Below are 15,786 nucleotides of genomic sequence, written 5' to 3' on the forward strand. Positions count from 1 at the left end.
GTAAGGCACTTGCATACATTGTTAATCTACATATTATTCTTTCTGCACCTCATTAAATTCCTGAACTAGTTTGGACAGGGGTAGGGTTGGCAGACAAAATGCAAGATAATCAGTTAAATTTTAATTTCGGATAAGTAATAATTTTTACTGTTAGTATGTACCGAATATTGCATGAGACATACTTTAAACATTTTTCATTCATTGTTCCAAATTGGAAATTAAACTAGATAGATACCCTGTAATTTTATGTGTTAAATCTTGATCCTCTAGAAGAGGGTCACTAATCTTATTTTGCAGGAATGAAGGTCAAGGTGACCAAATGATTTACCCAAACTCAAGTTCAGGAGACATGTGTGATATTTCTGTTATTTATGTACTTTTAGTTTTTAAACATGAGAATTGTATTCCCTTAAGGACATTGTATCAATCCTTTTGCAGTGATAAAAACAACTTATACATCATGCAAAAAACCAATTCCTCTGAGGCATATCTCATAGCATTAAAAAGTTCACTTTTGACCCCAGCTCCTAAGTTGGAGACTTGAAGTTAGCTCCAAGAAGTACCTTGGGAAATGTTTACTCAACTATTGAGTGTTTTGAGCCTGTGATTCCTATGGGGACCCTACAAGGTAGAAGAAAAAGAGCAGATTTGGGACAGAACAGTGTCAGAGTGCAGCATTAGGTTTCCCTGATCTTCCTGCGTGGTTATGCCAAAGATGAATATCAGGAAAGCATACTAGACAAAAGCATCATGAAACTACATTGGGGCAACATGAAAAGGCCCCTTGTCATTACATTCCCTTCCTGCTCTGGGTTTCAGACCAAAGGGCAGCCTACCAGGGCTGCCACATACAAGGAAGTCTTGTCATAAATGCTGCCCCAGGAATCCCTACACTTTCCTAGAGATGCACATAGTCCCTCTTCCTTCTTCTGGATGAACAGGCCAGGCAGGAGCATGGATGGTAGCGGCTCCAGGGTGCCTCTGGACTTGACTCAGCTTACATCTCTCCTGATGGACATCTCAGGCTCCAGTGCCTGCCAGATCACATACTGTGTCATATACCCAGCCAGAGCTGTGAATAAACACTGAGACACTCTGAAAAGACTTGAACTGCTGATGACAGGGTCAGAGGTCTTGGCTCTGTTCCAGGCTATCAACTAAGAAAGATGAGCTGCTGAAGAATAGAAGCCCAGGCACGAGCCCTTGTCACAGGTCTAGGTTTTGTTTTTGTTTTTGATGTCTGGGGTTTACTAGTTGAATCCCAGTATGTTTGAGTCAGACAAGAGGGCCTTCTAAAGTGTCTAGCTGTAATCCAAACAGTCTGAGTCTTCCCAGTTCAAGCTCACATGGTAACTGGCAGGAGAACCAGGCCTGGAACTCCCATTTCTTTTCAGTATCTACCACATTCTGGATGCAAAAGATCAGCTTTTCATGGTACGCAAACAGTAGGTGGGTGGTTGTGGTCACCAGTCAGTATGCTGGACTGTGGGTCACCAAGCTTTTATCCTGGCATACTATTAACCACTTAATCCAGTCAGTCACCCTGTCCTCCCTGGATGCTCTACAGTCCACATAATATGGATTAGAAATGAACTGTTCTCAGCCAAGTCCCTGAAATAGAAGATGAAATGGCCCACGGGGACCATCTGGTTTAGCTTCCTCAGCAATGCAGAATCACCAAGCTCCATGTTCCACGGGCATGAGCTCCAATGAGCTCCACGGGCAGTTGCAAGTTGGTGGCAGGCCCCACGGAGGCAGAAGGTGGTAAGTGGGCCATGGAGAGATAGACATGATGCGGAGGTAGGCCGGGTGGGCAGAAGCGTGACCATCCTGCCTCCTGTCCGCTCCATTTAAAAGTCCTTTTTACATGAAACTGAGCTCTCTCTCCATGAACTTCTGCCCACCAGATCTGGCTCAACCCCCAGAAACCCGCAGACCAAGTCTGTTACTTCTGCAGATTTGAGTAGACAGCACCCACATCACGCAACAAGTGAAGCTGCTAAGTTAGGCAGTAACCCCAGTCTGCACATAGCCCAGCCCCTCCCCACTTGGCTCTCTCCTGTGCCAAGCTGAGATATATGTCGTATATATGTATATGTCTCCCACTTCAGTGAAAACGATAATAAAGATAAGGAAAGAAGAGACCAAACATCTCTGCCTGAGAATCTTGAGTAGATCTTCCCCTGTAGGTGCCAGCACTATTCTCAGCTCTGTGTAGGGTCCAAAAAGTCCCTGATATGGTTCTTAAGGAAGTTACAGAGTTAGGTAAGGGAGCCTCTATATGATAATAGACAAGATAATTTTAGGAAAGGACAGTACTAAGAAGAAAACACAGGCTGCTGATGGGGTAGAAAATGACTCATGGCAGCACGGCACTTTCACTGGAATGGCCAAGAAAGCCATGTTGGGAAAGGTCTCCCCTGAGCTGATGCCTTCATGGAAGCAGAGACAGGAAGATCACAGAGCAGGAACAAAGGCTGCAAAGCCTCTTTGACAGAAACAAGCTTACTACATCTGAGGGAGAAAGAAGCCAGAATGAGTAGAATCCAGTGAATAAGGGGAACTGGGAAAGGAGATAAAATCTTGAGAGGAGGTTTTGGTCTGAGCCACATAACTTACTTACTGGACTGAGCTGACAAGGTAAAGATTAAATCAGGTCAATGCTTCCCCTTCTAGAGCCACAGCAAAGCAGAAATCACAGCATCGTTGTGATAGTAATCGTGAAGGCCTAGTGCTTGCACACACATGGCTGGGCACATCCCCAAGACAACTGCACTGGCATCTGCAGCTCAATGATCAAATCCAACAGGAAAAATCCACCCTGGGGTTCTGTCTGGCCAGCCAGCCTCGCAAGGGCTTGTCTGCAGTTCCCCCAAGTACAATGTCCTTCTAACTAGAAAAGGACGCCTAGGTTTTAGGGAGATTTTATGAAATATAGAAGGTTGGACTCCAGCTTCAGCTCCTTCTTGGAGCTCCTTCCCTTGTTTCTGGGGTCTTCATGGAAGCCCTTCACTTCCTACGCCATCTGGGCCTGTTTTCAGTCTGCTTTAGTAAAACCTTCACCCTGGGATATAAATGGTACTGTGCTCTCTCCCGGGAGTCCTGTATTTTATCAAGAGTCCAAGTCCCTAGCCAAAGGAATGTGTCTAAAATTGGGTAATCCCAGTCTCTGCCCTCTAGGTTGGGGAGCAGTTGTGGAGTGAGGCTGATGTGGGACCCTGGCTGACCGGCACAGAGCCTCCTGTGCCAGGCCAACACTGCCTTCCATGTTCAGGCTAAGCATTTCTCCCTGCCCACTGCAGGCATTTGACTCCTGGGAATTTGTGAGAGATTCTAGAACTTTCCACTCTGGATAACCTCCTGCTGGTGCAGTTCTTGCAAAGGCAGTTGAGGCAGGGGTGACGTCGCCCTGAGTAAGCTGACAGAGGGCTGGGATATCAATGGAAAATATTCCCAAGGAAGAAAAGCCAACCCCTTCCAGAAAACGCTGCCTGGCTCAGCAGAGTCCTTGTCATCTCACTGGCATGGTGTCTGTGTTTTTTTATTTCAGACCAGAAATGAATGTCTGCACAATCTCTATGGGTTTGTTTTATCTTTTTTCAGAATGACCTAACTTTATGTCACAAGAGAAAAAAAATCTATTCCTGTCCTTTGGTTCCTGAGCTCCTTTTTGTGATTTGTCTGAGGTAAATATTTTCAAAGATTGTTTTAAAATTGTTTTACTAAAAAAAAAAAAAAAAGTTGATAGTATATATAATAGCCTGAAGTGGAAACTACTCAGGTACAAAATGATCAAATTCTGGACCACCCATTTGAAGGAATACTATGACAAGCTTAACAATGACAAAGTTCACAAGCCATGAAAAAGCATATGTGAAAGAATATCTCCAGAAAACACTGGAAGCTCAAACTACACAAGTTGATCTTTTTCTTCCCCAGAGGTCTATACACAATTGCATGAGCTCAAGAAATAGTTGAATGGAGCTTAAGCCAATTTTTTTTTTTTTTTTTTTTTTTTGGTGTGGGTGTGTGCTCGTGTAATGTAAATGAAATAATTCTTGCGAAACTGCTTCCTAACTTTTAAATATTGTTCAATATAAAACTATTCTTTCTTTCTTCAGATAATATTTTCAAGAACTCTTACTTGTTTGATCTCGGTTGAGGTAGTTGGGATGGAAAACGGCTGGTATGGTCTGGAATTCAGGAGTGGGGTTCTCATCTTGATGTGACCTCTGCCTTTCCCTGGTTACCCCAGGAATTGAACTCTAGAACAGCTAAAGGTTTGGAGACCCATCCTGGGGTAGGAGACCTGTAATTGGTAGGACCAGGGGAACTACCAATTACAGCCAAAGGACCTGTCCTTCTAAAAAACTATTCTACTCCCCCAACTAATAATAGGATTCTTAGTATCAAACAACAAAAATAATAATTACTGTGCTATGATCATAATTAGCGTTGTACGCCAGCACTGTTAGGACAGATGGTTAGGGCTTTAAATGTGTTATCTCTTCTTATCTGAGACCTTGAAAAAGAGGCAGTTACCCTGTTTAATATTAAGTAATTGAGGTGAAGAAAGGTTGAGAAACTTGCCCTATAGCCACAAATTTAGTAAGGGGAAGAGATGATTCTTCAAACCAAGAGCTGAGAGCCACGCTCAAAGGACCAACCACCCTGTATTACTGTGTGTGCAACAGAAATCCAACCAGCTGGTGGTGGGGACTCATATTCATGGGCCCTGGTGGCCTTGAAGTGTTGGTGAAATTTCTAGAGAGGTGGCTAGAGTCGGTTGTTAACATTCGCGCCAGCGGAGCTATGACACTGGCAGCCAAAGCAGCGATACTCTCGGGGCCTCAGGAAGCACCTGCAAGTCCTCAAGGAAATACAAGTTGCCCCCTATCACCTCTCCAGGGGACGTAAGCATCGGTCCCACGGACAGGGTGAAGACAAACATGTCGCTGTTACTTTCCAGGCTGTGCCCCTAGGAATGGCATGGCTCACTCTTTCTACACTGTTAGGAATGACCACCTCCGAGCAGGTGCCGTGCTGGGACCTGGAGTGGCAGGAGCAAAGTAAGTGCCACCACCCGCTTTCTGGGGCTTGCAGAGGGAATGAGTGACAAGCAGCATTTGCCGTTCAAGTGATTGGTGTGGGGAAAGGGGGTGTGGTGTAAGGGGCAAAGTGAACTCTGGAGTCAGAGGGACCTGTTTCTTCATGTCCTGGTTGTGTGAGTTCAGGCAAATTTCCCAATCTCTCTAGGTTGTTTTCTCATCTGGAAGAAATGCAAAATAATTATACGTGTATTTTTATTGCCTAATTACCGTGAGAATTGAAAGGAACAAGTACAACAACACTTCAGCCTGCCTAGCACAGGGTGGGTACTCACTAAATTATAATTACTAGCATTAATATTGCTGATATGATGGGCATAGCAGGGTTTTGACAACTTTGTAAGAGTTTGTTGATGACTGGTGGGTAGGAAGGGTTTTCTAGTTGGAACTGACAGCAAGGACAGCTACATGAAAGAGAATGGAATGTTCGGGCAACATGAGTGGGTCAGTTAGGAATTACAGAAATATTCCCATCAGGCTTTAGCCTGGGCCAGGATAACTCACTGAGGCCTTCTTTCTGTTATCCTCAAACTATAGACCATGAATGACCTCTCAGTGCAAACACACCAACCCATATTCTGGTAGGCTATGCTTCTAAAGCAAAGCAGCCCCCACAGCCCTGGCCTGACCATCCACAGGGAACACAGATGACGTTTAGACTCGAACCGCCCAAGCCTCTGACTCACCTTCTCTGGAATTAGGCTTGCGCTTGATTCTTATCCTTGCTGCACAACGTTAACAGGTCACTAATCTCTCTCATCTCTGTTATGTTATCTGAAAAACGGGAACAGTTGGCTAGGACACAGAAATTAGGGGGCATTATCACAGTATTCTTCACCTAGGAGACAGGGGCCACTCTCCTACCCCAACTCACTGCACAGTGAGGTCAGGACTGATAGATCCCCAAAGAAATGTCACTACACTTCCCCATCATCTGAGGAAAAAAGACTTTCAAAAGGTGGGGGGAGTCAAAGGGAGCGGAGGGAAATGAGATGAAAAGCAATTGAGATGTGTTATGTACGTGCCTCAGCTCCCCACAAGGAATGCAACCACGATGCACGATGCAATCACAATGGACTGATAAAAAAAAGAAACTGGAAAAAAAAACTTTCACAGAAATGATGTATTAGAGATATTCTATATGTTGCTTTTTTCAATTAACAACAGATCATGTCAAAACAGATATAGGAGGTAAAAAGGAGACAAAGCATAGATCTTTATCATTTTTTTTGAGATATAATTCACATATTCTGAAGGTCATCCTTTTAAAGTCTGTAATTCAGTGGTTTCAGTCTATTCACAAGGTTGAGCAACCATCACTACTATCTAATTCCAGAAAAATTTCATCACCCCCAAAAGAAATCCTATACCCATTAGTAATCATTCCCCATCTCTCCATCTTCCTTGCCACCAGTAAACACTTATCTCATTTTCTGTCTCTATGGATTTGTCTCTTCTGGACATTCCATGTAAATGGAATCATATTATTTGTGGCCTTCTGTGTCTAACTTCCTGCATTCAGCATAATGTTTTCAAGGTTCATCCATGTTGTAGCATGTACCGGAACTTCAGTCCTTTTTATGAGGAAATGCTATTCCATTGTATGGATACTAAACTATTTTTTTTTATTATCCATCAGTTGACAGTATGGATTTTTGTGTCTGTCTGTCTGTCTGTCTGTCTGTCCTTTTATGGGGCCGGGGATTAAAACCAGGACCTTCACAATGAGCTAAATACCACAGTTTTTTATTTTACTTACACACTTTTTGAGGTGGGGTTTTGCTAAATCACTATATTGTCCAAGCTGGGCTGAAATTTTTGACCTTCCTACCTCAGCCCCTCATAGTACAGGGATTATTGGTGGGTGCCACCACATCTGAATATTCCATCCATTGACTTTGGTGAATAATCCTACTTTCCATCAATTGTTCCATCAAGTGTAAGTTTATTTAAGCATTTGCTACCAAAAGGATGGTTCTGCTCTCCTGTTTTTTAAAAACTCAAAAACATGTTACCACAACATCCTTCTAGTCTTCCCTGAAAGGTAGTCAAAACTTACCCCATTTCCTGCAGAAATTATCCAACAGAGGCAAAAGTTATATCGACACAGATATTAGTTGCAGTAATCTTTACAGGAACACAAATCAGGAACTACTTAGAGTTTGCAATAAGGACCTATTCGGATAAATTCTATTGTTCAATGAAATAATGTGCAGTTCCTAAAAATAATAATTATGAGGACCATGTGGCAGCTATGTTGATGGTGGGAAGAAGCACAACACATTGCACACGGGCATCCCACGCCCAGGCTGGCATCCACGCCTGCTGCCCTGCAGGCTACCCAACTGTGGGGGTCATCCCATCACCGAGGACAGCCAGAAGCCAGGAGGAGCAGGCGGGGGGGGATCACTACTGATGCCTAGAATTTGCAAGTCCAACTCTTTAGGTCCTAGGAGAGGGTTCACAGCTGGGTTGTGTCTGGTGATGAGAATCATGAACCCAGCCTGCCTCAGTGGCTGTGAAGGCAACAGCTGGCCTGCTGCGATGAGTGCTCTCTGCACTTCCTGTGTGTCGTGCTGGTGTCTTGCCATTCTTCCGTATCTGGGGCAAAGGCTGACTTCTCAGAGTGCCACTTGACTCTGGGCTTTCCAGAGACATTCTGGCTGCAAAGACATTCAACTGCAGCCATCATGAACATGTTCAACTGAACCAATCATGAATTTTAAACAAATACTTCCTATTGTCATAATCAGGTATTTTCCAACCACTGACTTAAGTTCACATGATATAACAAAGCTGGTGACAAATGTGTAGCCTTCAAAATACCAATGGGAGAAATTCAACTCCAGTGGCGCGTGTTGACAGCTTTACTTTTTTGTATGCTTACAGGTGTGATTTTTGTATAATGATTGTGTTGTACTCTGTATAAATTATATCTAGCTATATTTTTATAAATCTTATAAAGTATATATAGGTAATTTAAATTAAAAATCTATATAAAGGAATTCAAAAGCCTAATACTTTTCAGTATTCTGTAAATGACTCAGTGGCTTTCAGAGGCTCTGCTATCAGCCTCAGTCAGTTTCATAAAGCTGTGAGATACTCATCAAAATGTTGTGAGTTGGAGCGAAGTTCGATGTTGTACTTGTTAGGGTCACAGCTACACTGTGATAACAAACAGGCCCCAAAATACATTGGCCCAAACATGATGAAAATGTATTTCTCTCTTCCAAAATCAAACAGCCAGGTTATGTTGGTGAGAGGACTGTGCTACAAACAGGCACAGTTTCCCCACTGCTCTGCCGTCTCCTGGGGCTCCTCATTTGCTTAATCAAAGCTGGGTTGCTACTCTTGGGCTAGAAGAACCAGTATCCAGCACAAAGAGCTGAAGTTTGGAGCTGATCCAGAGTGGGTCTACATCACTTCTTTTTAGCACCCTACAGGTCCACTCTGAATAACACGGCCATGTCCAGCTCAAGGAAGGTTAGGAAAGGTAGTCCCTGCTAGGCAAGCATGCCCATGGAGGGGAGGAAGACGGATCTGCGGAAACAAATAACTGCCTGCTACCAATATTTTTATTTATTTATTATTTTATTTATTTATTTATTTATTTAGTGGTACTGGGGATTGAAATCAGGACCTTGTGCTTGCCAGGCAAGCACTCATTTTATTGAGCTATCTCCCCAGCCCCCAAGATGCTTTTTAATTTAAAAAATTGCAACAGAAACAAATTAGATTACAATCTCATCATCCAACTACTAGCTCTTCTCTGTGGTACCTTCCACTTGAAATGAAAATACACCACATTTACTTTTCAAGATGTGAAAATGATACATATGCAATTTTACATGCTGCCAGAAATGAAACAATATGATGCTGAGGAAATGTTTGTTTTTTTTAACACAGCACTCAATACTGGGGAGAAAATGGAGAAAGGGCCACTCTCAGATGTTACCAATGAGAGTGTACATTTGTACAATTTTTCTGCAGTGCAGCTGCTGATATATTTCAAAAGTTTTACAAACTTAACCTAAGGGGAAAATTCAGAGATGTGAATACTAACTTGTTTAAGAGTTTGGTCATCAAAGCCTTGTTAGTAATGCTCAAAACTAGAAACAACCTAACTACCCCACAACAGAGGATTAAGTAAATCCACCTATTTTATGCTGGAGCATTATGCAGCCACAGGTACTGTGCCCTTAAAGAACATTTGGGGGGCCAGCGAGGTAGCTCAGCGGTCTGAAGCGCCTGCTCAGGCAAGCTCAGGCAGGTGCAGGGGACCTCGGTTGGATTCCCAGCTCCACAAGCACAGCCAGCCCTGCCCTCAGGGCAGGCTGAACCAGCAAAAACAAAAACAAAACAAAACAAAAAAAGTGAGGACTGTATTTGAGCTGGCCAGAAGATCCCCAGGCCTGCCATGCCGGTCCCGCCCCCCGTGGCCTGCTGAGACAGCGATCAAGACTGGGCATGGTGGTGCACGCCTGTAATCTCAGCCCTTGGGAGGCTGTAAGCAGGAAGATCACTATGAGTCGGATCTACGCTGTGAGGCCCTGTAGATCCTGTCCTAAAAAAAATACAATAAATAAATAAATAAGCACCTGCTTAGGCAGACTCAGATACTGAGGTTCCATTCCTGGAGTGATACGTGGATCTGGCCCTGGGGGGTGGGGAGGTGCTGAAACTGGGTGTGATGGTGCACACCCAGGAAAACAGGAGAGTCACTATGAGTCCAGTCCGTGTACTGAGACCTTGTAGACCTTGTACTAAATACAAAAAGGAAAAAAATTAGTCACATGAAAACTCTGGTGATATATTAGAAAAGCACATTACAAAATAATATGTATGTTTTCATCCGAATTTTTTTGGGCAAAAACTATCCAAACACATAATGGGTAAGCAGTATTACCAGTGATTTTTACTGCCTTATTTGTTCTCTCTACTATTTTTCAAATTTCTTTACAAAGACATATATTACTTTTATAATGGAGTTTATTTAAAGCGTAGAATTAGATGTACAGAATTCTACACACATTAGAGCAAGACAGATCTTATCAACAAGGCCCTCAAGTTCCAAATGGGGAAAGAAAGGCCCACAGAGGGTGAGTGGCTCCCCTGAGGTAACACATCCAGTCAGAGCTGGGATTTGAACTGAGGTAGCCTGTCTTCAAGCCTGCGTTCCTATCACCTTGTCACACTAAAAATAACTTCTCTACAAACATCTTGACACCTGGCAGCTTAGTATTGAGATATATATAAAACAAAGTCTTGGCAAACCCTTCGAGAACTGAGAACACAAATCTTCAAACACACACCCCAAATTTCTGGTACAACCAGTATTGATAAGGAAATATTCACTGGAAAAACATTCATGTTGGTAGAGATGGGATATGAGTACTTCTTTCATTCAAAAAGTATTTGTTGAGCACCTTCTATGTGCCACATTTGACACACCAGCCCCTTGAGCCCAAGGATGAGCAGGCATAATTTTTATTCCTATGGTACTTGCAGTATCTAAGCTGCTAATGTTTGTTGAATATTTGCAATATGCTACATTTTCACCAGCCTTTGTCAACTGTATGACACCAAATAATATTAACCCCCACTTCCTCAGGCAGGGCTTAACTCTTCCTGGTGGGTGGAGGTTTGAGACAAGATCTTGCTGTGCAGTCCAGGCTGATGTTGAACTCACAGTGTAGCCCAAGTTGGTTCTGAATTCATGGTGATTAAGTCCCGTCTCAGCCGGGATTACAGGTGTGTGCCCCCCACAGCTGGTTAGGGTCAAACTTATTTTTTTTTTAATGTATTTGGTTGTTGTGGGGTCTCACTATGCAGCTCAGACTTGTGGTGAACTCCTGCTTTCAGTCTCCCCAGTGCTGGGATTACAGGTGTGTGTGCCACTATACCCGGACTGTGGCCAGCTATGATGTGGAGGATCAAACCGCGGTCCCTGTGCTTGCTTGAGCTTGCCTAAGCAGGTGCTTCAGTCTGCTGAGCTATTTTGCTAGCCCTATGGTCCAACTTGAACCACTGTCACAAAGCACTATTTCTAATCTCCCAACCACAAAAAAAGATAGACATAACTAATTCAATTTCACAGGTAAGAGAACTGAGAAGCACAGTTATAAAGTGGATGTGCTGAGGTTATAGAGAGAAAATGGCAGCGTTTTTTCCTCAATGAACATCTCTCTGCCCCAACCTAGGATTCTGTTACCAACCCTGTAACCTCACTCCGTAGCACCCACTCTTCACACAGCCTAAAACAGAGGACTCAACAGAGCTATAGAGACTTGCTTAATTTAGTAGAATGGGACCTGGGAACTCTCTATTTTTTAATAGTATCACTGAATATCTCCTACCCAAAGCTAGAGAAGTGAGAAACCCCTGCCTTAACCTGCAACCCGGAATCCTACAGTTCAAGCTTGAGAAAAGAACTGTGCCCAGGGCCCAAGGCAGACGTACCAATTCTGTTCCCTCTAGGGAACAACGTAAGCTAGGATGTCTATAAAAGCAGAACACAGCTGAAAGGAGCAGAATCACTGATGACATTCACTTATATTCTGGACCAAGAGCGAAGGCCAGCCAGGCACTAGGCTACCTGGGACTCTTCTATTTACAAACGAGGAAAGTTGCTTTGTGACAATGTGGAGATTAAAAAGTAGGGCTGGCATATTTTTGCAGCTTTTCCTATTAGGCCCTAGAAATCTGTTTAGCCAGCCCTTGATTCCAGACTTATTTTGCTCAAAAGAACATGTAGCAGTGCCTTGTCAAGGTCTGGAGTCCAGCCCTCAAGGCCTTGCTGCTTCTCCCTTCGCTCTACTGGAAGATTCTGCCGTTGAGTACAGAAGTCTAGGTTGAAAGGCCATATGGAGAGGCCCAATGACCCACCGGAGGCCCAGACACCTTGATGAAGCAGTCTAGGACTATGTACTCCTCCTGGACAGTCAGCAGAACTGTAGCTCCGGGGTGAGCTCTACCAACCCAGACAACCCACTAAAGAGTTTTCGTTTATTTCAGTTATTCACATGCTGCCTACTCAGTCCCAAATGTTATATCATCCTATATATCCTGGGGATCTGGACCTGCAAGCAAGATAGGAGACCCCCGTCTCTTATGGGAACAGCATACTATAAACAGGTAAATCCTCGGTACACAATCTCATGAAGATATATGCGCCAAGGTGATAAGCTATCCAAGTAAGGCATGGGAGAGCGATTGGTATTGGTAATGGACAGAGATTTTTTTGGACACAGAGGGTATAGAAATCTCTAGAAAGCCCAAATGTGAGAATATTCCTGAGTACTAACAAGGAGCAAAACTTGGAGGATTTGGGAGAGGTATGCTTGAGGCAAATAGAATAGTAAACAGAATTATAAAGACTGAAACAGGAAAAATCTTAATATACTCAGAATATAGCCTACAAGCTGGTGAGATTATAGAAGATAATATTTTATCTTATTTAAAACTGTTCATATTTCATTTTTCCCATCACTCAGTACAGGGTGCTGTCAATCACTTACAGATTTACTAAATGCCCACTCAAAATGGATATCATTCTAAAGTATTTGTCAAAATATGTTTGGCTTTTACAGTATTAAGATCTTGATTCTCAGCTCTAGACCATCTTTTCAATGAATATTACATGTGTCAAAAATCATAAAATAAATAATTGGGACCCTACTGAGATAGTAAAGTAATACTGGGTGCTTCCCCCAACCCCTAAAGTCCATTCTACAAAAATTATCTAAGTGAAATAGAAGGATGAGATTGAAGAACTCACAAAACAGCATGCAAAGCCTCTGGGGAGACAGAGGTCAGCCCTGTGTGTGCTGGGCAGGTGCGCGGTGCTGAGGTATGGAAGAAGGGCTCATAAGAGACAGATTGGAGAGACAGAGCGAGGAGGGCTGGAGGAAAGCTTGGCAGGCTGGCTACTGCCTCGGGCCAGGTGATTTCTGGGATCATCACTGCCAACCCTTTCCTTAGAAACCAGCAGTCAGGCCAAGCCCTGAGCATCAGTCAACCAGGAAGCAGAAAGCCCTCTCCAAGAGAAAACTAAGTGGAGGGCCGGGGAGATGACTCAGTGGAATAAGCACTTCCCTGGCAAGCGCAAGGGCCTGAGTTCAATCCCCAGTTCTGCCAAAAAAAAAAAAAAAGAAGAAGAAGAAGAAGAAAAAGAAAGAAAGAAAGAAAGAAAGAAAGAAAGAAAGAAAGAAAGAAAGAGAAAAGAAAGAAAACTAAGTGGAAATAGAGACCCCACTCCAGGAAGCTGCCCCTCCCCATACTGCCTCTCTCCATGCATTTGAAGAAAGGTAAATGCCCACCCAGTTGTGAAAGGTGGGATCAAGCCGAAAGGATCAAAAGCAATACTGTGGCCAGATGTGGTGCTCCTGGGTGTAATCCCAATGCCTTCAGAGGCCAAGACAGGAGAATCACAAGAGCAAGGCCAGTCTGGGCAACTTGGCAAGACCCTATTTCAAAAATAAACAACAACAAAATTAGTTTTAAAAAGCAACTCTGTGGATCCTGGGTTTTTGTGACTTGGGGATTGTCTCCTCCTCTTCTTAAATCCAGTGGGAGGTACACACACCAGCACCTGGTCCTCAGTGTCCCCCTAAGCACTACTACATAGAGTAACCAACATCCCAGGGGAACATGAGCTCACAGACCAAACTAATTAGCCTCCTGAGGAGGACAACACAGCAAAAGAACAACAAACATCTACTGTCTGAAGCAAAAGAACTGGAACAGGCCAGCCAAGAATATGCATGGTAAATATGCATTCAACTGAACCAATCACATGACCCTCCTTTCAAAATACAAGAAACTAAGCTCAAGAAAATAAGGAATTTGAGAATACAGAGCAAAACCAACACACCATTTTCACCACTTCAATGAAATACAATGAACATGCAATAAAGTGCAGATGAGGTACTCACTTTGATGAGTTTTGACATAGGACACCACCTATTGCTACACTGTGTCACACCCCTGTGAAACAAGCCATCACTACAATCAAGATGGCGAACACCTTCGTCACCTCCAAAGAGTCCTCCTGAACTTTTGTCTTAAGCCATTTCAGGCTGTAATAACAGAAGAGCTTAGAAAGGGTGCTTTATAAGCAACAAAAATGTTTCTTACAGATCCAGAAGCTGTAAGCCCAGGGTCACATTCTCTGTTAAGAGACAGTTTCTTCAGAGATGTGAAATCATTTTTTATGATGGCACCAAGGGCTCTACCCTTGTGACTTAGTCTCCTTCTGTGGCTCATTTCCTACTCCCATCACCTTGGGGCTCAGGAGCCCAATGCAGGGCTTGGGGAGAATACAAGCATTCAGACCGCGGCATCCATGCTGTCCCTCCTTCCCTCCACCTCCACTCCAAATAACCACTGAGTAGCTAGGGCTTAATACATATAGGGGTTTATATAGAGTATAATGGGGTTTACATAAATACCTTGTGAGCCTCTTCCAGCTGCGCTGAGGTACAGAGCCGTCGTCATGGGCTGCGTGATCCGTGGACAGAGAAAGGGTTCTGTTTCCCGAGCACGTGAAGCATCACAAGGGCGCTGCTCAACTATGCACCATGGACTTTGCAGAACGATACGGCCACATCAAGGGCATCATGAAGGACATTATCCATGAAGGATAAGGACATTATCCTCGCTATGGTGTTCTTCCAGGATCTGTACTGATTCAAGAAGCATACCAAGTTGTTCATCACCGCCAAGGGCATCTACATGGGCCAATTCGTGTATTGCGACAAGAAAGCCCAACTCAACATTGGCAATGTTCTCCCTGTGGGCACTATGCCTGAGAGTACCATTGTGCACTGCCTGGAGGAGAAGCCTGGGGACTGGGGTAAGCTGACCCAAGCCTCTGGGAACTATGCCACAGTCATATCCCACAACCCTGAAACCAAGACCAGCGTGAAGCTGCCCTCTGGTTCTAAGGTCAACTCCTCTGCCAACAGAGCTGTTGGTGGTGCAGTAGCTGGTGGTGGCAGAACTGATAAACCTATCTTGAAGGCTGGCCGAGCCTACCACAAACACAAGGCGAAGAGGAACTGCTGGCCATGTGTACGTGGTGTGGTCACAAATCCTGTGGAGCATCCCTTTGGAGGTGGTAACCACCAGCACATCGGCAAATCCTCAACCATCCACAGAGATGCCCCTGCAGGTGCAAAGTGGGTCTTATTGCTGTTTGAAGGACTGGGCAGCTCCATGGAACTAAGACAGTGCAGGAGGAAAAGAACTAGAGCTGAAGGCCTCAATAAAATTTGTCTTTGGACAAAAAATAAATAATAAATAAATACCTTGTGAGATATCATATAATTGGAATCATATAGTTTGCCTTCCTTTTTATCCAGTTTATTTCACTTGGCATAATTTTTATTTATTTATTTTTGTGTATGTGTATCTGTGTGGCCAGCTCAGCCCACCAGGGGGCGGGGCTGGCTGGCATGTGGTGCTGGGGGATTGAACTGCGGTCCATGTGCTTTGTTAAGCTTGTTCTAAATAGGTGCTTTAGACCACTGAGCCATCTCACCAGCCCCTCACTTGGCATAATTTTTGAGTTCATTCCTAGTATTGCGAACTTTTCATTTTTACAGCTGAATACTATTCTATTGTACAGATATACCACAATTAGTTTATCCATTTGTCTGTTAATATACACCTAGAATGT

General features: G+C 43.7%; 1 pseudogene; it reads left to right on the forward strand.

Moving 5' to 3' along the window:
• The first annotated feature begins 14,601 nt into the window (after positions 1–14,601).
• Positions 14,602–15,358, forward strand: LOC101588678 (annotated as a pseudogene).
• The last annotated feature ends 428 nt before the right edge of the window (positions 15,359–15,786 follow it).

This window comes from Octodon degus, unplaced genomic scaffold (genome assembly GCF_000260255.1).
Source record: "Octodon degus isolate 3935 unplaced genomic scaffold, OctDeg1.0 scaffold00137, whole genome shotgun sequence".
Taxonomy (NCBI): Eukaryota; Metazoa; Chordata; class Mammalia; order Rodentia; family Octodontidae; genus Octodon; species Octodon degus.